Source organism: Lissotriton vulgaris, chromosome 7, assembly GCF_964263255.1.
Source record: "Lissotriton vulgaris chromosome 7, aLisVul1.2, whole genome shotgun sequence".
Classification (NCBI taxonomy): Eukaryota; Metazoa; Chordata; class Amphibia; order Caudata; family Salamandridae; genus Lissotriton; species Lissotriton vulgaris.
The window spans coordinates 403615479-403635934 of record NC_141695.1 but is presented as its reverse complement, the minus strand read 5'-3'; the positions used below and the strand labels follow the sequence as shown (position 1 = coordinate 403635934).

Sequence of the window (20456 nt, the reverse complement as noted above, 5' to 3'; positions counted from 1 at the left end):
CCTCTAATGAAACACATGCGAGCAGGCCGTTTTCCCGCTGTGCGCTGAGTTTTTTAAAAAAACCCGCGTTACATGACGAGCTCAGCTCGTCATGAGCGTACGACAGGCGTAACTCATGACGAGCTGAGCTCGTCATGAGCGTCGAAGGGGTTAAGGGAGTGGCTTAAAAACACCTAAACTAAAAATCTGTGCTTAGCTTAGTGTGCCGCCCGACTTTTATTTTGCTGTTTCTGTCATTGCATCCAGATATATGATATAACATGTAACATCATACCTACTACAAGTCAGGACTATTGGTTTTGTCAATCGTTGTTAGTTGCAGAAGTTTAAAAAAAAGCTGCAACTATGGCTTGTATATAATATTGAAAAAGCTTAAATTTAAAGCCCTGGTGACACCACGACAATGTTGCTGCTCCTGAGTTTCAAAGAGAGATGGGAAATCCAGAGAGAAAATTACTCTCTTTAAAGGATTTACCTTCCCCTACAACGTAGCGTTGCATGACGTCATGCCGTAACTTCTCCAATAGTGAGAAGTGATCAGGGTGAGCACGTGCACATCGACGTGCATGCTTTCACTCCAGTCTGGAAAAAAACGAACCGCCTGTGACAGGGAACACAAGAGAGCCCGATAGAGACCCGTTTAGAGGCCCCATTCAAAAAACTGCCAGTGCTCAGCACCAGTGAGACCCGGCCCACTTAAAGCCCTGATTGCGGGCTTACAAGAAAATACATGCGCATGGAGCTCGCACATTGGTTGGCTTTTCTGTCACTCATTTGGCTGCTTCTTATTTGATGATGTCTTGTCAAGTCAATCTTTTGTTTGTCCCTCCTATGAAGAATTGCCCCTTCAACCATCTTTTTGATTGGCTGGCTTCTGTGTTTCCACTGCTCGCTTTTTAGAGAAGTACTTTTTTCTTCTGTTTAAACACTTCATGTATTTCTGTTTTCCAGCTGTCTCCCTTGTATCCTTTTGTCCGCCCCACCCCAGCTCTCTGCCCATGTACCTATCTCCCATACCCGAACCTATTGTGCTCTCTCCCAGGCATGTATTTCTGATACTACCCCCATGCTTATGTTCCTCACTTTCGCCTGTGTTCTCTCCTTCTGGTTGCTTCTTCCATGCCTGCCATGTTGCTTCCCCCCCAACTTGACGTGTTACTTCTCCCACCACCCCTACCCAAACCGCATCCATTTATTTCATACTATGCTTTAAAAAACGTGCTCTCAAGCTATTCCATTTTTTTGTTTATCGATCGATCTCAGAGTGGTAAATAAAGAAAAGTGTTCTCTTGTACGCCAGCATGTGCATACACAATGATGCACAGGAGTTGTGATGCTGGATAGTTGGCTAAAACGCATTAGCAAAGCCAATGGTTCCTACAGTCAACACCTGTTGGATTTGCCAATGCTTGTCCTAAATCTGGGTTGATACAGGACACCTTCTGGGGTGAGGCTTCTCTCTCCTTTCATCATACAAGTGCTGACCATTCACAGACACTTTTGCATATCCCTTGTTCACGAAAGTGCAGGGTCCAGCGTCCCCCAAAAGAATGGAAGTTGACCCCTTAGGTAGCAGCACACGTCCCAATTTTAAATAGGGAAACCTGTGCTAGAGCATGGAACAACTCTCTTCCCTCGAAGGAGGAAGGGGTGCATCCTTTGCTAAACCCCCCCCCCTCCCCCGCAGGAGCCGACCCTGATCCACAGAGTGCAGAACTGCTTGGAGGGCACTCCACCAAGCAACTTGAGGCCTCCCAGTCCACCCACACTGCTAAGGTATGCAGATAATGCTGATCCATGTCCACAAGGACCCCATTTCGGAGCAAATAATACACTAAGGCAGCACAGCTTTAAACACACTTTCAACAGACCAGAATTTCCCTGTGTCTGTTCTCCCAAACACATCTGCAAACGTACAATGATATCTGGCAGTAGAGCATCGCCCCAAGAGTGCACAATATACCCAGTGAAGGTTGGAGGTTCAAGGTCACAAAGGATAGCACCTGCGGCATCTCAGTTCCCATAGCTTATGATAGAAAGTGCTTTGCCTGTCCACAGCAATTGCTAGGTAAAGTAGCGCCTGTACCTGAATGTCACATACAGCTTCACTGTGTACCCCCATCATATGCCCGGAGACAAAATGTCCAAATAAGTAACACTAAGTTGGTCTAAATGTGCTGACCATTTGGTTCACATAGCCCTTAAACTTGTAAATATGTATATTTAGGTAAGGATCTTATTAAGAAATCTGAAAACGAAGTTGTCTTTGCTGTTTTGCGTTTATACAACGATATTCGACTTCTACCTCTATACTTCCCTTTGGTCTACCTTAACCATTCCATCTAACTCTTGTGCTATGTACCAAACTCTTTTGCTTGGAAAGAATTATGTTCAAGTGCTATTGCTGCAGGATAAATCAATACAAATAAATAAAGATGACTGATGTCCAAACGAACCTCAAGTAACATCAATCTGACTATTTTCGCAATTTGACAAAAAAATGATTTTCGATTAGACTTGGCTTATAAAAGCATCAAAACACTGATAATTGTACTACAAATTGTGTCTATGCAGCTATACCTGAACAAAGCTTCAACGTGCTCCAAAGATAAGCCTTGTCTCTTGCCGTAGAGTTGATTCACAAAGGCAATCTGAAACAAACGTCTAACTTTACAACTTTTGGTATTCACAGAGGTAATTTACGAGTCGTAGCGTTATGTCCGCAGTTGGACCGGAATCTCCGGCTGAAGCCGAACTCTCCGGCTCGAGCCGTAATCTCCAAACCCGGGGCGTAATCTCTGGCTTGGGCCAGATGAAGTGTAATCAATGGGCAGGAACGCCAATTTTACAAAAAGGACCATTAGGAACGTGAGCTAAATGGTAGAGGAGGTCATGCAAATCGGTTTGCGCAGGGAAAAGAGTTTGGCCAGACACTGAGACCTCAAGGAACACGTTTTGGAGCAAGGAAGATAATTCTGAAATATTCATGTATGATGGTAGAGAAAAATGTATATTTCCAGCATATTTGTTAAGTACTCCCCATTAGCTGCGTAATTTGGATCCAGTTCAGAAAAGCAGACAGATTCTGTATCTCAAGAGGAATTTGGAGTTTAGTCTCAGATCTCACAATCAGGTTTTCTGCATTATCCAGTTTCATTCAGATACTATAGAAAACGAATGCATTTCTGCCTTCAATTTGTCTTTGCAAACTTGCTAGAAAGCATGTTAGGAGGCTACAAAGAGTTACATCAACTACATGACCATAGCGTCATAGTGTCAGTTATAATTTTAGGCAGACAATACAACGCCTTTCCTTGCTACGCCACTAGGAGCACCAGGGGTGTAATGAACTCTAGCTGCAAATCACCAGCTAACAGCTACTACTCACCCACTAGCCAAGATGCACCCCTCATACAACTCGGTTCCCAGCCTTCCTCAACAACCCAAGCCACCAGCAGCCTGTGATGATTGTCATTTCCTGTTTCATTGCCCTGTACCACCCTGCATCCCAGGGCCCAACAAAGAACATAAGAATATGCCTCAGAGAAGCTATCTACAGTTCAGCTCCAGGCCACAGATGGCTGGTTACTCTAAGTGCAGCATGTAATTGTCCTAAGAATTTTATATAAATGTGGTGGGCACCTGCCTGAATCAGAGATTCTGCTGGTTAATTGGTGGGAAAGAGCTGCGTTGTCGAGATCCTTGCTTCAGCCAATGACTGGGGAACCTTTTCTTGGAGTTCCAAGGACGTCATAGGCTGTTGAGCTTAATTGTAACAAGGCTCAATTGAGGAGGAGGTGCAAAGCACATACTTCAAATAGCAGGTGGTAATTACAATATCCTGTCTTGAAAAGAAAAAGAGAGAGGACTCCTGAGGCGGAAAGCCGGGAGACACCTCGCCAAATCTAAGCACTGAATATTTTAAAAAACTGCTTTTAACTTGTGTTGTTTCTCACCTATTCTCGAGCACTTCTCCTCCCTCCTTTACCATCAAAGCCTCACCGCGCAGCCGATCTGAACGCTGCCGCGGCGCTTTGGGGAATCAGATAGCAGCCATCACAAGGTAGCGAGGCCACGCCTACCTCCAGAGGCCACGCCCCCCTCCCTACATAATGTGCCTCAACCGGACGCGCAGCGGACGCGCACAGCGGGCGTGCCGTCAGCGCACCGAAGGCGCGCCAAAGGTAAGCCCGTCTGTGCCCGTCCGGGCCCAGCCGGCCCTAGGCCCAGACTATGCCCAAATCCTACCGCGATCGCTAAAGCTACACCCAAGGAAACCTCCTTTCACTCAACCCCATGAAAAATGCAAACTGCAACTATACCTACAAAGGGGAGAAACCCTTTACCAACTGCGATCTCTGCAACCCAACCCATACCACGGCAGTACGCCACGGCTTTCAACTTGGCCTCCTGAACTGTAGGTCCCTTCCGAAACACTCCCAAGAGTTAAACCTCCTCATACAGGATCTCACAATTGACATTCTGTTCCTCACGGAAACATGGCTAACCCCCAACGCAGAATCCGATATTGTCAATGCCCTTCCTCAAGGCTTCCTAATCCACTCTCAGAACAGACCCCTCGGCAGAGGAGGTGGCCTGGCAATAACATATAGAGAGCATTTCGTTTGCAGAGCGAATAACGGCACCATCGAAGACTGCGAGAGTTGCCATTTCGCCTTACAAATCTCACCCACAGTCTCCCTTTCCGGTCTACTCATATACCGCCCACCGGGAGCCCCTACCAAGTTCTCTAGCGCCCTCATCGGAACCGTCACCTCAATGGCAACGACATCCCCCAACTTCATAATCTTGGGAGATCTCAATCTCCACTTTCTAGACCCCAAGGACCTGACAGCTTCCGACCTCCTCCTCGACCTCACCTCCTACGACCTAAGACTAGTGAACTCAGAGGCTAGACACGACAAAGGTCACCTGCTTGACCCCATTTTTACCAACATCAACGACCTCACACCGCCCCCCCCCCTCCTCCCACTGCCGTGGACAGACCACTTCTTGGTCCCCATCGCCTGGCACTCCGATGTCCCGCGACCTCAACCCCCCAAAATTCGGGTCACGGATAGACTCTGGTCCAAACTCTCGTCTGAAGACTGGGCCATTAGACTCAAGCAGTCTCTTTCCCCCCCAGCTCTAGATCCAGACACCGCAGATGCGCAATTTAATACCTGGCTCACCCTCTCACTCGATTCTATCCTCCCCAAAAAAAGCACCCTGAGACGATCCAAAAGAGCCATCTCCGCCCCTTGGTACACCCCAGAGTTAAAACTTCTACGAAAAGAATGTAAAAAAATGGAGCGCTCCTGGAGGAAAGACGGATCCATATCCAGAAAAGACGCTTTTCGCTCCTCCATGAGAACTTACAAAACCACCCTGCGCAACACCAAAAGCCAATTCTTTGATGAGAGAATAAAAAAGTCCTCTAGCTCCACTAGAAAAACTTTTATCATTATGAAAGAACTGCTCAAAGTCCCTGACCCTCCCCCAGTTCCTGACACCTCTGAGGACAAATGCCACAAACTGGCAAAATACTTTGACGAAAAAATCCACAAGATCCTCGCCACACTGCCCCAAGCCAGCCCAAGAGCAGACGTAAACGGTCTACCCAAGCCTGTACCAGACTCCAACCCGCAGCCGGGCAAACTAGACACTCACCTAGACACACTCGGCCCGGTAACTGAAGAAGAGGTCCTTAAAACGCTTGCCACGATAAAAAGTGGTTCTCCCAGCGATCCGGTGCCCATCCGCATCCTTAAAAAAGTGGCATCCACAATCGCTCCCCCTCTAACTGACCTCATCAACTCTTCTCTGTGTCAGGGAACGGTCCCTCTCAGCTGGAAGGCTGCCGTCGTCAAAGCCCTTCTCAAAAAACCACTCCTGGATCCGTCGGACCTGGCCAACTACAGGCCAATCTCCCTTCTCCCCGGAATCAGCAAAATCACGGAAAAACTAGTCAACAATAAACTCTCATTTCCTGGAGTCTAACAACCTCCTCCGGAACGCTCAGACTGGATTCCGCCCTGGACAGGGCACGGACACCGCCCTCCTGGCTGTGGTGGAGGAGACCAGATGCATTTTGGATGCAGGAGGATCAGTGGCAGTGATCCTCCTGGACCTCAGTGTGGCCGTCGACACCGTCAACCACCAGGTCCTCATCCAACGACTTAATGACATCAGGGTGGGAGGAACCGCTCTGGCATGGCTCACGTCATTCCTAAACAACCGCTCCTTCCAGGTCTGGGAGAATAACACCCGCTCCACAGCAATTCCCCTCCAGTGCGGAGTGCCGCAAGGCTCATCCCTTAGTCCAACTTTATTTTATGTCTACATGTCCCCACTGGAGGAAGTGGTCGCCCCGTTTGGAGTAAAAATCATTAGCTACGCCGATGATACCCAATTGGTAGTCTCACTATCCCATCCTAACCAAGAACCGTCCAATCTTCACACCTGCCTCTCTATAATCTTTATTTGGATGAACGAATCAGCCTTAAAACTCAACGGGTCCAAAACTGAGATCATGCTCCTAGGACATAAAGGGCCCACCCTGCCCCCAAACCTCTGGCCCACCTGCCTGGGAGAGCCCCCCACTCCCAAAGAGGAGATTAAGAGCCTTGGGATCTGGATAGAGAAGGACCTGTCCTTCAAAACCCAAGCTAGAAAAACAGCTGGGATCTGCTTCGGCCTTCCCAGATCAGTCAGAAAAATTATGCCCCTTCTCCCACAGACCTCCCGGAAACTGCTCATCCAAGGTCTGATCCTTTCCAGATTGGATCATAGCAACGCCATCTTCCTTGGAGCACCCGAATCCACCCTCAACAAATTACAACAAATTCAGAACGCCGCAGCCCGGCTTCTCACGAACACCCCAGCCAGAACATCGGCCAAACCAGCTCTGAAACTTCTACACTGGCTCCCAGTAAGAGAAAGAATAAAATTCAAATCCCTCTGTCTGGCGCACAAACTTCTGCAGGACAAGGGCCCCCCCCATCCTCAAAAACCTAATCATGCCCTACAAAGCCATAAGGCCCCTCCGTTCGGATCATGAACATCTTATCACAGTCCACAGAGTTAAAAAGGCACGCACAGGAGGCCGGCGATTCTCGGTGAACACGGCTAAACTGTGGAACGCTCTACCTCTCAAACTCAGGAGTGAATCCTGTCATCTCCGCTTCAGAAAACTATTGAAAACGCACCTCTTTCCCTGATCCCCTCCTCTTCTTCTTTTTCCCTGGTCCCCCCACTGAATCAGCTGTCTTGGTTTTAGCGCTGGGATGCTTCCGGGTTACTATGCGCTCTATAAAACCCACATTCATTAATTTATTCATTCATAAATAAAGTATGGCACACTCACGGATAGAATTAGGACCGCACAAACTCCGACGCGTGAGGCGCTATATCTTGGTTTGCATTGGACCTTATGGCCTATGTTGTTATTTAGAGGTGCAATTGGTGATGGCTTGTGGTATGTTTTGGGTCAAAAATGAAGATCTCTGGCATTTCCAGAATCCTCAAATGCATTCCAGTACGAAATTCGGTAGCAGCAACTGAAGTATGACAGGGTTCAGAGATTCGGAATTCTGTTGGTTATTACCACAAAACAGCCTGTACTGGAGTTTTGGCTTCAACTTTGTAAAGTTGAAACTACACAATTTAAGTAGAAGATGTAGTTTATTAAAAGAACACAGGAGCAAGGTAGGGAACAGCCTACACAGGACTTCTTCAACAGCAACTACCACAGTTGCTAGGCAGGGGAAACCAAGATACAGTGGAATACATACAGACACATTCCAAAAGAATTAAAGGGCAACATAACACATCTTCCCCTTTTACAAAAGGAGGTAAGAGAAAACAAAATAAGTTAGAAATATAAGACATTCAGCAAACAAAATCTTCTAGCCACTTGGGTTTAGAGCAAATGCGTTTCCGGTTTACAAATACATCACTGCCACGTGGAAGTTCATTGACAGAAGTAGAATTGACGTCATGATTAGGTGGAATAGAAACAGAGGTAGCAGGAACACTAGAGGACGGAACAGACCCATCTGAATTGGAAAAAGGGTCAACTACATTTGCACTAGAAGGAACATTACATGCATTAGGGGAGGAAGGGTTAGGATTGGAGGAAAGATTTTCAGAAACACTAAAACCACCATGATCCCCACAAGGAGTGGAATTAAGAGTGGAAGTACATGGCAGGTCAGGAGAAATAAAGCAGTCATTAGTTAGACGATTTTTCCCTCTGTAGATGGCAATTCTTTTAAGATTCCACACTTTACCATCGCTAAGAAGGACGGCATTTCGGAGTATCTTTTTGACCAAAAGAGGTTCAGAAAATTGGGAATCTCCCTTACGGACTTTCCAGGGTTTTTTAACTTTAACCCACATGCCAACATGAACTTCTGCAGTGCTAGAGCAACATTTCTTATCAAAGTTTCTCTTATACTCTAGGTGCTTATCAATAACATCAGTTCTAACTTTATTCATGCAAATGTCTAAGCAAGATTTTTTATGTAACCATTTGGGATTGCATTTAGTTCTGGCAACACGACCTCTCATGATTTCAAAGGGAGACATTTTTAAAGCATCATGAATATTGGTCCTATATGACCAGACAGCTTTGAAGGCTGAAGTTTCCCAATCCTCACCATTTTGTACAGCAATTTGTACGGCATTTTTCAAAACTCTGTTGAACCTCTCGCAAAGTCCATTACCGCTGGGGTTGTAAAGGGAGGTAGTCTTATGTACAATACCCACACGTTCAAAATAGGATTTAGTTAATTTGGACGTGAACTGAACACCATTATCACTGATAACTTGGTTGGGCAGCCCTTCTTCAATGAAAACTCTGTCAATAAAATTCAAAACAGAAGAAGAATCAACCTTGTCCACAATGGTGATATTAGGCCATCTGGAAAATACATCAATTATAGAAATAATAAATTTATGATCGTCTCCAATTGGTCCCATAATGTCTATGGCAACAGTATGCCAAGGACCCTCTGGAACTAAGGGTTCACACATGTCAGGTTTGAGTGTGTTGAGAACTTTATCAGAATTAGCACAAGTGACACATTCGCGAACAATTCTTTCAGTAAGGACATCAATACCTGGCCACCAATACCATAGTTTGACATTCTGTTTGGTTTTCACAATACCACAATGATCTTTGTGACACAGATCAATGATGCCCTTCCTTAAAGAAGAAGGTGGAATGGCTTTTTCACCTCTAAAAATTGTATCATCACAAACAGTCAGCTCATTTCTAACCTCCCAATAGGGTTTAAGATCAGAAGATAAATCTTTCTTATCTGTCCAACCTTCACGAATGGAGGTGATGATAGAAATTAAAATACTATCTTTGAGATAATCATCCTTCCACAATTTTTTGTCTATACAAAACGGATTGCTATCAAGAATATAGGCAATGTGAAGGGAATCCCACTCATTCACCTCACATTCATGTAAATCAGTAGGCATTCGGGAGAGAAAATCAGCAATAACGTTGCTTTTACCAGGTAGATATTCAATTTTAACAATAAAATCCTGTAGCCGCATGGACATTCTAGCAATTCTAGCAGTGGCATTGTAAAGACCTTCAGTAGAAAGGAGTTTAGTGAGAGGTTTATGGTCAGATCGCACAACACACTCTCTTCCCCATACAAAACTGCGGAAGTGCTCAAGAGCCCATACTACAGCTAAGGTTTCCTTCTCAATAACTGAGAATTTACTCTCCGGAACAGAAAGTGCTCTTGACGCAAAAGCTACAATGCGTTCTTTACCTGAGCTGTCAATTTGAGATAGAACACCTCCTAAGCCTTTATTACTAGCATCAACTGTGACTACAGAACTTAGATCTAAATCAAAAGGACACAACACAGGAGCATTAATAATCTCCAATTTGATACTGTTGAATTCGTCTTCACAAAAAGGAGACCATTCAAATTTAACTTTGCTTTTTAGGAGTTGTCTAATATTGAAAACCTTGGACGAGAAATTTTTAACAAATTTAGAATAGAATTCTACCATTCCTAAAAATGATCTTACATCATCTTTACAGGAAGGAGGCGGAGCATCTTTTATGGCATCAACTAATTTAGCCTTGGTTGAAACACCATCACAACACAGCACGTGTCCAAGATAAGTTACAGATTTAACTGCAAAATGGCATTTAGAATATTCAATGGTTAGACCCTTATTCTCAAGAATGCCAAGAACATCTTCAAGGATGGTGTTATGCTCATCTTTATCTTTACCGTACACTAGAATATCGTCCTGGAAGAATTTCACTTTAGGATGTTTCCCAAAAAGTTGGTGCATGATGCGCTGGAAAATGGCAGCGGCAGACGCTAAGCCAAAAGGCATGCGTTTAAATTGGAAACACCCCATGGGAGTGATGAACGCAGTAAGTTGTTTACTCTCAGTGTCTAGGGAAATCTGATGATATGCGGAGGATAAGTCTATTGTGGAAAAGTACATAGCACCATTAACTAGAGACAGCATTTCATTAATCTTGGGTAAAGGGAATTTGTCAACGACAATATTCTCATTTAAGTGGCGAAGGTCCACGCAAAGACGGATTTTGCCATTGGCACGCCTTGCGATAACTACTGGAGAAATCCAATTAGAGGACTCAATAGGTTCAATTATGTCTTCCTTGACAAGTTTCTCTAATTCTTTTTCAACATCACCCCGAACCAGAATGGGAATATTTCTGGCTTTGAAAATTTTAGGATTAGCATTATCTTTGAGAACAATGTGGTGAGAAAAACCTTGAAAATTACCTATTTTACCACTAAAAACTTTAGGAAATTTTTTAAGCATGGAGTCACCAATTTCAGTTCCCTCATTGATAACTAACACAGGATCTGGACTGTTGGGATTTAAAACAATATCTAAATCCCACTGATCTCTCCACCCAAGGACAGAAGGTCCAACCTTGGCAACATATAATTTACAAACAGCTTCTCTTCCTTTGAACTTGAAATTTAAAGGTTTGTAACCAATAACCTCAATTTTACCACCATTAAATCCTTCAGCAGAGATGTCAGGAGAATAAAGTTCATTACCTAAATACCGAACAAATTTAGAATTCCAAACATTTTCATTGATGATGGAATATGGGGAACCAGAGTCAGCATATATGTCAATGGGAACTCCACCAATAAGCATGTTACAAATAGGTTTCTTGAGGACATTCCTTTTCCCTGAGTCATTAACGTTAAAAATATAAACTTTCTCAAGAGGTTTAGGTATGCAGATCTCATTCATAGAACAAGGTGTGATACTCTTTACACAGTCATCATCAACATAACAATGCATAACCTTATTACTCAAAACTTCTTCATCATCAGACGATGAATCATAAACAATTTTAACTTTTTTGCTTTTTAGCCTATTGCACGCTCTTGAATAATGACCAATTAAATTGCAATTAGAGCACTTTTCCTTCAATGCTGGACAAAGCTTGTAATTGGCTAAGTGTGAACTGCTACCACAACGAAAGCATTTTAAATTATCACTCTTTTTAAATTCAGTAGGTTTGTTTTTATATTGAAGTTTTTGCTTATAGTTGGATTTTCCTTGAACCTTTGCAACAGTTTGGTCACTAGTAGTTTTAGCATCAGAAATGGCTTTTTCTTCATTTTTAATAGCTTTAGCACTTCGACCGGAAAGTTCAGCTTTTCTGACAATAGCCAATATATCTTTGAGATCTGAATCCCCATTTATCCATAATCTGTCTTGAATGGAAGGATCCGAAGCATGCATAACTACTTGGTCTCTAATAAACTGCTCTTGAAGGTGATCGAATTTACAATCTTCAGCTATCTTTTTAAGTTCAGCAATATAAACGTCAATGTTTTCTCCAGGTCTTTGTTTCCTGTGAAAAAACTTGTAACGAGTAATACCTATACAAACTTTAGGCGAAAAATGACTGTCAAAGTCTTTTAGAATATCGTCAAAAACATTAGAATCACCACTTCCACCACTTTTGGGCATTTCTTCATAAACCTTAAGACCACCAGCACCTAATGAGTGTAAAAATAGTTTTTTCTTTCTTTCTGGTTTCATTTTACCATCCTCATCAATAGTGTCAATAAAGTTCATAAAATATGCTTTCCATTGAAGCCATTTCATACAAGGTTCTAAACCTGTAGGCCAAAAGGGTTGTGGTGATTGAATAGTAAAATTCTGGGAAGTCATTTTGAATAAAGAGAATAATAAAGAATAATAAAATCTTACTTGAAGACTTAAGTTGTTAGAAGAATCCTTTGAATGTGCACTAGAAGAATCCTTGAATGTGCACTTAAAACGAAAAATATGAAGAGAAAAGAATTAATAATTCACTCTTAAGGTATTTGGCAATTAAAGTTAAATTTTTTAACAGTTGAGCGTAATGTGCTGAAAACGCTCTGAAAACGCGCTCTCAAACGCGTGCAGAAAGGTAAATAAAGCGTGTGAAGTTTGCTTTAAAACGCGCTTTCAAACGCGTAGGAAAACGTGTTACCATGGAAATGAACTCTCTGATCGACGCTCTGGGTTGTCAAGGAGATAATCCCTGACGCAGGTCTTTGACGCTCGTCAATGCGTGGAGACGTACGAGCTGACGTCACATCATAACAAAGGAGCGAAGGTGAAGAGCGAGAATGGAACGAGCTGCTGCGCGCTGAAGTGCATGAAGGTAACGATCGTTTGAAAGTTTCAAAAGACGCATTCAATGTTAACAAGGATCTCTGATATCCAAAGTCAATAGAAAGTCACATAAACGTAGGGTAGCACAATATGGAATAATTTATGGCCGATGAGAGGGAGCGGAGTAAACAATGAAGGGTTACTCACAGAGTTCCTCGAAGTTGAATTCAGGAAACGTTCATCCAGGTTATAAAACAGTGAAACTCGACTAAAAGAAGGTCGAAGTTAAACGCTTGAAAATAGATGTTTACAAGATGAATTTTCTTGAGGTTTTCCAAGATGAATTTCCTTGAAGTTTCTCTCTTTTTAAAAAAAAATAAGAAGAAAAATTGTAGAAAAATGGGTTCTTCAGATTCCTGGTGTTCTTGGAAGCCAAGTCGCCAAAATTGTAAAGTTGAAACTACACAATTTAAGTAGAAGATGTAGTTTATTAAAAGAACACAGGAGCAAGGTAGGGAACAGCCTACACAGGACTTCTTCAACAGCAACTACCACAGTTGCTAGGCAGGGGAAACCAAGATACAGTGGAATACATACAGACACATTCCAAAAGAATTAAAGGGCAACATAACAAACTTGAAGAGGAATGGCTGCTTCCTGTTTAGGGTAAAACAGGGACCCGTCAACAAGGGTTTAGAGGCAACTTGTGCTTTTGAAAAGACCCGAGGCCCTAACCGTGAGACATCCAGTGGCTAGCTTAAAATAAATAAAAGATTCCCTTACCTATTATATTATAGTGCTCAGAGCCCTTCCATCTCTTAGTCGGTGGCTCCCCTGCAACTCCCTTCTTCCAATCAAGGCGCTGCTATCATGCTGCAGAGGTAGTATGACAGAAGCGCCAGGATTGTCTGGAACGGACTGACTTCACTCTCACTGAGGGCCTCTGCTTGCTCTCCAACCGAGACAGCCCAACGGAGATATGTACACTGCGCATGTCAGGCTGCCCGTCGCAAGATGGCCGGCCAAAGTGACCTGTGCAGTGGAGTGAGCCTCACGTTGCGTCTGTGACCCTGCCCCCAAACACCGCTGGGCTGGGGAAAGGAAAACATAAAATGGTAATAACTTCATTTTATTACCATTTTATTTTCCCCTTTGGCGGCTCTGGCAGCAGGGGGGCGGCGCTCATCTGCCCTAACAGAGAGGCCCCTGCCGGAGAAACCTTCTGACATGTCCTTCTCTGTGCACGGAAAGTCACCACAATGTGGCGCTCTGTTCAAGGGGGTCGGAGCACTACTGCACACATGAATAAGTGTCACGAAAATTGAGACTGTACAATATTAGAAATTCCATTTCCGCGAACTATCCATTAAATCAAAATGTGCTCTACCATTCACAAGATGCAACACTCATTTTTCCACTACGCCTTTCTCCGGGGAAAATATATAACGCGCATTTCCTTTATGTCAATATATAAATTATCCATCAGGAAACAGTCTGTGTATAAAAAGAAGGAAATGTGAGAAGACAGACATGGGCCCATAATATCCACTGGAAAATATGAGCAACGGCAGATGTGGAGGTGTAGAGAAGGTGGGGAGGGGTGGGGGTGAAAGAAGGGGCGGAGAGAAGAGGGAATGAAGGAGAAGAGCCAGACAGACAGGGAGAAGAAGGAATTAAGAAGTATGGGACGAGAGGAGGGGTGGAGGAAGGAAAGAGAATGAAGATACAGGGGAGGTGAGGAAGGAAGGAGGCAAAAAGAGACTGAATGAGCCGAAACGGGAGTCAAGGAGATGGGGGTAGGAGGGTGGAAAGAAGAGAATGGAGAAGGTAAAACAGGAGTCAATGACAGGAAGGAATGGGCGAAAAAAAGAAGAAAGGAAAAAGTGAAATTAGAGGAAAGGATGAAATGAAGGAGTGGGGTTAGTAGACTAGAGAAGGGAATTAAGGAGAGGAACGAGGGGAGAGCACGGCATAAAAGTGGGGGAAAGGATGAAGATATGAGAAATCAAAGAGAATGAACTTAGAGAGGAGCCAGGGAAGGAGAGGATAGAATAAAGAGAAGAACCAGAAAAGGCACAGTGCGAATGGAATGAAGGAGTAAAGAAGGGAACCAAGGGCGACAGGAGTTAATGAAGGAAAAGATGAAGAAATTAAAGAGGGGAACCAGGTGAGGCAAGGAGAGGCAGGAATGAAGGAGTAAAGAAAGGAATATAGGTGGAAGGAATTCATGAAGAGAAGAGGGAATGAAGGAGCAGAGGCAGAGAGGATGAGATGGAATGAAGGAACAGGTAAGAGAGGAAGGAATTGAAGAGTAAAGGAGTGAATGAAGGTAGGGGAGGAGAGGAGAGGAGAGGAGAGGAGAGGAGAGGAGAGGAGAGGAGAGGAGAGGGAAGGCAGTGCAAGAAACATCTAGAATTCAGGGAGGTTGAGACTGTAGACGATACATGCGGTGGGCTTCTAGCATTATATCCAGATGTGTAGGTTCTTTCAGGGCAGCCAGATGTGTAAAATGGGGATAGGGGGAAGGGAAAGGTTTCCGGAGCTGCCAGATGGGCTAGAAGTAGTTATAGTGGAGGGAGGATTCTTACAGAACAATCACATGAGCAGGCTGGGAATAGGGTGGATGTACTTACAGAGAATGATGGTCGTGAATGGGGAGGACGGAGAAGCCGGCTGCATACGTAGTTTTTCGGATCAGGAGAAGTGGGGGGGGGGTGAATGGTTTCAGTTAATACCTTTTGGGCAGAAGTGGGTTTTGACAGATGGGTGGTTCATATACGTTCGGATAGGGACTGGAGAGAAGTGCTCTGTCAAATTGTTTAGAGGGTAGTACCAATGCAGGTTTCACACCTGGTACCACTAGCCCGGGCACTTTGGCAGAGTGGCACTTTGGACCACCATGTGAAGGATAGAATGAAGGACGTCTGGCTACAGAGCTTGAACAGAAAGTGAGGGGGTGAAGGGTGGGGGGTGTTTGGCAATCAAAAGGATCTGCAAAAGGAAGTGGGGATAAAGCCAACAAAACTGTTCTTACAGGAAGTGGGGACACAGCCAACTGTACAGCTCCTGTAAGTAGTGGTTAAAAAGTAAGAGTATAGTTGGTAAACAAAGTTGGCGTAGACAACAGAAAAGGTCTTCCAGGCATTGACACGGCAGCCAATGGTATGACTCACATAATAGGTGGGCATGGGCAACACAGATGGAAGATGTCCAGCCACGCAGCCCAGAGACGAGAATGATGAACACCCTAATTATGACTGGTGTCAACGGCCACTTTGAAACTGGTCAAATGTTGTCATAATTTCTGTTTCACCTATGTAATGAATAAAGAGTTATTTTCATCAGTCATCGTCCGGGAGAAGGAAAGAGCTCCTAAACAGATAACACAGGAGTGGAGAGGATGTGGCACAGTGCCCAGAGCTGACGACTTGAGAGTTTGAGATCTCAGTTCGAGTCTAAGCAGCACTGCAACATCCTGTGATTCTATGCAAATCACTTAATCTCTCTGGGTGTTAAATTATTATATAAATATGTTGCAATAGTAAAAGACAAAACTTTATGAAAATATAGTTCAACCAAATATGATGTTAACAGTATTTTGGCAGTGGGAATCTGATAAGAGAAGCTGACGAGGGACAAGTATTGGTGAATGCAGGAAAATATGTTATAGCCAATAGAAATGGAGGAAAGGTAAATGGCACACACAGGAACCAATGAGAATCCCTTTTAAGTTTATATTAAAAAACAATAGATTTCTCAAGCACAGCACAAGCGCTGTGCATGCGAAACCTAAAAGAGCAGCCACCACTCATTCATATGCAAAAGAAAAAATATAAGGCCCACTCATCACCATGTGGGAATGGCGAAGTGGGGTGAAACCTCCTGTTGCATGCATTTACACGTTATACTCCAATTCAGGGCAATAGTAGACCCCACGTGATGTACTCTTCAGCAGTGCTGGAAACCTAGTCCAGCTGATATACTCTAAAAGGGGAAATACCAGCAAGGCTTGACTTGCACATTTCTTCTTACGCACCTCTCTAGCTTATGAAATCTTGGACCACACACTACCTCTCCCTGAAGTGTAATGTTAGGTTACGTTAAGTAGATTCGTATAGCATTTTTAGGACATGTAATACCTGCTTCCAGTCCAAGCTCGACCAGGAAAGGCCAATGAGCCAGGTAAGGCCGTTAGAAGCAGTCCCTGTTAGCCGCATCGCTGCGGCGGCTTTTCCCGCTGTGTGCAGCAATTTACGAAAAGCCGCGTTACATGACTAGCTCAGCTCGTCATTCGCACACAACCACCGTGGCTGATGACGAGCTGAGCTCGTCATCAGCAGCGAAGAGGTTAAGAGGGCGAAAATGTGAAGCGGGAGGCAGAGGTGGTCCTGAAATAATTGTCAAAGAGGAAGAGGGCAGGCCATGTAAGAAGGAGGGAAGCTGTAAAGACAATCCCAGCTACCAGATGTGGGAGGAAAGCAACCTCTGGAGCCAGATGTGAAGTGATGGCTGTGCCGTAGAGATGAGTGAATATCTCTACCAGCCACAGCACATACAAACCTCGGAGTTCGACAGTGGGCTCAAGGGTACCAATGTCCGACAATTTTTATGACTGAATAAGGCACCCTGGCTTTTCAGAGGGCTGTCTTTCGAATCTAACCCACATTTAAAAAGGCTGCTGTGATTACACAGAACCTTGGCTTGGCTCTAACTCTAGAAGTCCGTTGTGCATACAATATTGTTTTATTGATGTCCAACAAAGACGGCCGCGCATGCGCTAACCGCTTCCCGGCCGCGCATGCGCACGGCAACACTCCGCTCGCACGCATGCGCTAAGCCTGCAGCACTACTCCGCGCACTAGCGCGAAACGAAGGGCACTCACCTGAGCATGATTTCGATCCGAAAAGCGAGCCTTTCCACCATTACTCTCTCCTCCAGGTGCCATTAATCATGCAGTTAACAACAGTATAAAAAACCGGCCACCACAGCCATTCACTACCGGTTATGCGAAGGAGGCACAACAGGTCCCACGCTGGTGCTGACCAGAAATCCTGTGAGTATGCTGAACATCTCTACCATAGGTAAGCGCTACCCTTTCTCCCACAGGTCTCCTTACCCCAGTGGTCCTCTTTCTCCCTACCAGGGCCACCCCTTGCCACTTCAATAGCTTTGGAGCACAAGCAAGCCTCTAAAAGCGTAAGACATGGTCCTTGCGCCACAATACTTCACTATTCACTACTGCAGTATTTTTACCGCTGTTTTAACCACTTCACCCTCGAAGTTCCAGTGCGATTCCACAATAATGATACCACCAGTATCATTACACTTGAGCCGCTCATAGCCTGCACTAATTCGCTATTAAGCCGGCTGTCATAAAATATGATCAATATTTTCTAGTGACTCTTTTTCTCCTATGTCTGTCTTGTCCCTGTCTCTCAATGTTAAATGTACAGGTGATCTTGAGAAGGGAATCCCCCTCTCACAGTTATATACACTTTAGGGCGTGTAGACACAGACTACACTACACTTCCCCTAATTTTAACCTACACATACTTTTACTGTCCTGAAGAAAGCCAGATTAATATAAGGCACTGGCTGAAACATGTTGACACATTTAGGACGTAGGAGGTCGTAACCCGCCTCTAACGTCCCTCAGCCTTATTTTTAACCGCTGACGGAGGCCCTTTTAATAAAGTTTCCTCACCCCAGGGACCATCCGCCAAGCCGTTTTAACCTCACTTTTCTGTACACCCCACACCGCACACACAGTGACATACCTGCTCCGCTGTAATCAGGCGTCGAAGCACACCCGGGACACGCTAGGTGTCACTGGGTGGGCCCGATGATGAAGCATGCCACCAACTAGGTTGGTGGGTGAGGGCTTTCTAAAGACACCCAACAGGTGCCACCGCCAACAATACTGAGTCGCTATGACAATAACAAAATAATGTCAGACTAACCCCCCTTTTCTAGCTAGTCTCCTTTTGATTTGCTTACAACAAAGACATCTGACATCAATTTGGGATTTCGTTGGATGTTAATGGTGAAGTCCTTAGGGCGATTATACTTGGTGGGCCAAAGCGTGGATAGGTTTCCTAAGGTCGTCGCCAAAATTGTTATGTCGAGAAGAATCCACGGCGGAGGCAAGTGGACTGGAGAAATACTTTGATTGTACAAATGGTCCCACAAGCAAACACCATAGAAACGGTGTTACACAGTGGAAGTAAAACGAATAATGAATAAACAAGTAAAACATAACGCCTCAAATCAGAATGCTAGAACGTTCTGACAACCATTATAACATTGTTCATGACGCCAAAGGATGAACGTCATGAACATGGCTGCAAGAACCTACCCAATGCAACAAGTTAGATAGTTATTTTTTGTTTCACAATTCTTGATTGATTTTTTCCCCAAAAGTACAGAAACATTGAATTAATTCGGGATTTGTACTCTGTGAAGGTAGCCTTGTACGGTTGGCTGGAAACATACTCGTGTATCCTGGTGCATGATGCAAAAACATGCACTTCTTATCAACCCCAAAAAGTATTGTCATAGCCAATAGGGTTCTTTTCAAAAAGTGCAATGATCCTACGAGTGACACACTCTGACTACGGTAATGAACTCCAGATGTTTAACAAAGGTCCAGAATTGACAGAATTCTTTCTAAGGGAGGCGGTTTATCATCTTTAAACCAAAGCAGGTTGAAAGGTTGGTGGAACAGCGCTTCCCTTTACTAGAAGCGGGCTTGCAGCCATTAACCAATGAAATAGCAAGGAGTGGCACATAAAAGGCTATGGGTGGAGCCCCTGATGAGTCCAGCAGTCTGCTGGGTAAATGCAATGTCTAACTGTGTACATTTCTCAGTTTATGCAGCACAGATGTCATTTTGCATGCAGTTGGAGTAACGAAGGAATGCCTCTGTACAGTCCTAAAGCCCTCCTATCACTCTATTTTAGATAACAGGTGTCCATCATCCAGCAGTGGTGCTGGCTCCAAGATGTCCATCTGGATGCAAGGACAAGAGTGTTAATTCTAACTCTCACCATCACACAGAGCCTTGTGTAGCCCCAGGAGCTGTCTGGAGGTGCTAGCGTTTACTGCTGTTCACCTTCACAGGGACCTAACCTTTGTTATTTCCAGGTATTCTTGATGGAATTCCACTGCAGTCCTCCTTGATGGGGACCGTACAAGTGTAACTGATAAAAGAGCTAGACTATTATGCTGACACATAGATTATCACCAACATATAAAGTCAAATCCACCTCCTAACTGACACTACCCAGGATCCCGAATAGAGTCTAAAAAGCTTGTAGGGAAATCATAGAGACGAGAAGTCGCTTTTAGCACAAGTTCAGGGCAAAGGTTTGGGAAAGATATCAAAAGCTGGTGTGTGGCTAGTCATGGAATATCAGCAAAGGGCGAAAGCAAGCCCTAATCCCTGTAGAAACAAATACACACGGGCAACCTGGACAGGCACATTCTGCATGCCATATTTTTGAAGTGTAGAATGTTGGAGAGAATAGGCATAGCTTTGGGTCCAGTTATAGAGTCTACGTCTGCAGAAGAATGATAGGCGAGAGGTATTGATAATTCAGAGGTGGGAACCTAAAATGGCTCCACAAATGAAGTACTACATGGAGTGACTCGTGAGTCTGAAAATGTGAGCAGGATATTGATGATAGAGTACAACGGAGACAGAGAACAAACACATCCAAGAAGCAACATTGTGGTTTAGGGGTCTTCTGGAACTCTGGACCACAATGCACATCCAATTAAAAGAAGCATTGGCAAAGCCAATAGGTCTGAA

At 44.3% G+C, this 20456-nt stretch overlaps 1 protein-coding gene across 1 annotated transcript in view; it reads right to left on the bottom strand.

Annotated features, from left to right (window-relative positions):
• MYADM (myeloid associated differentiation marker) overlaps positions 1-20456 on the bottom strand; it is a 62115-nt gene that overhangs the window by 6241 nt on the left and 35418 nt on the right. The window lies entirely within an intron of this gene.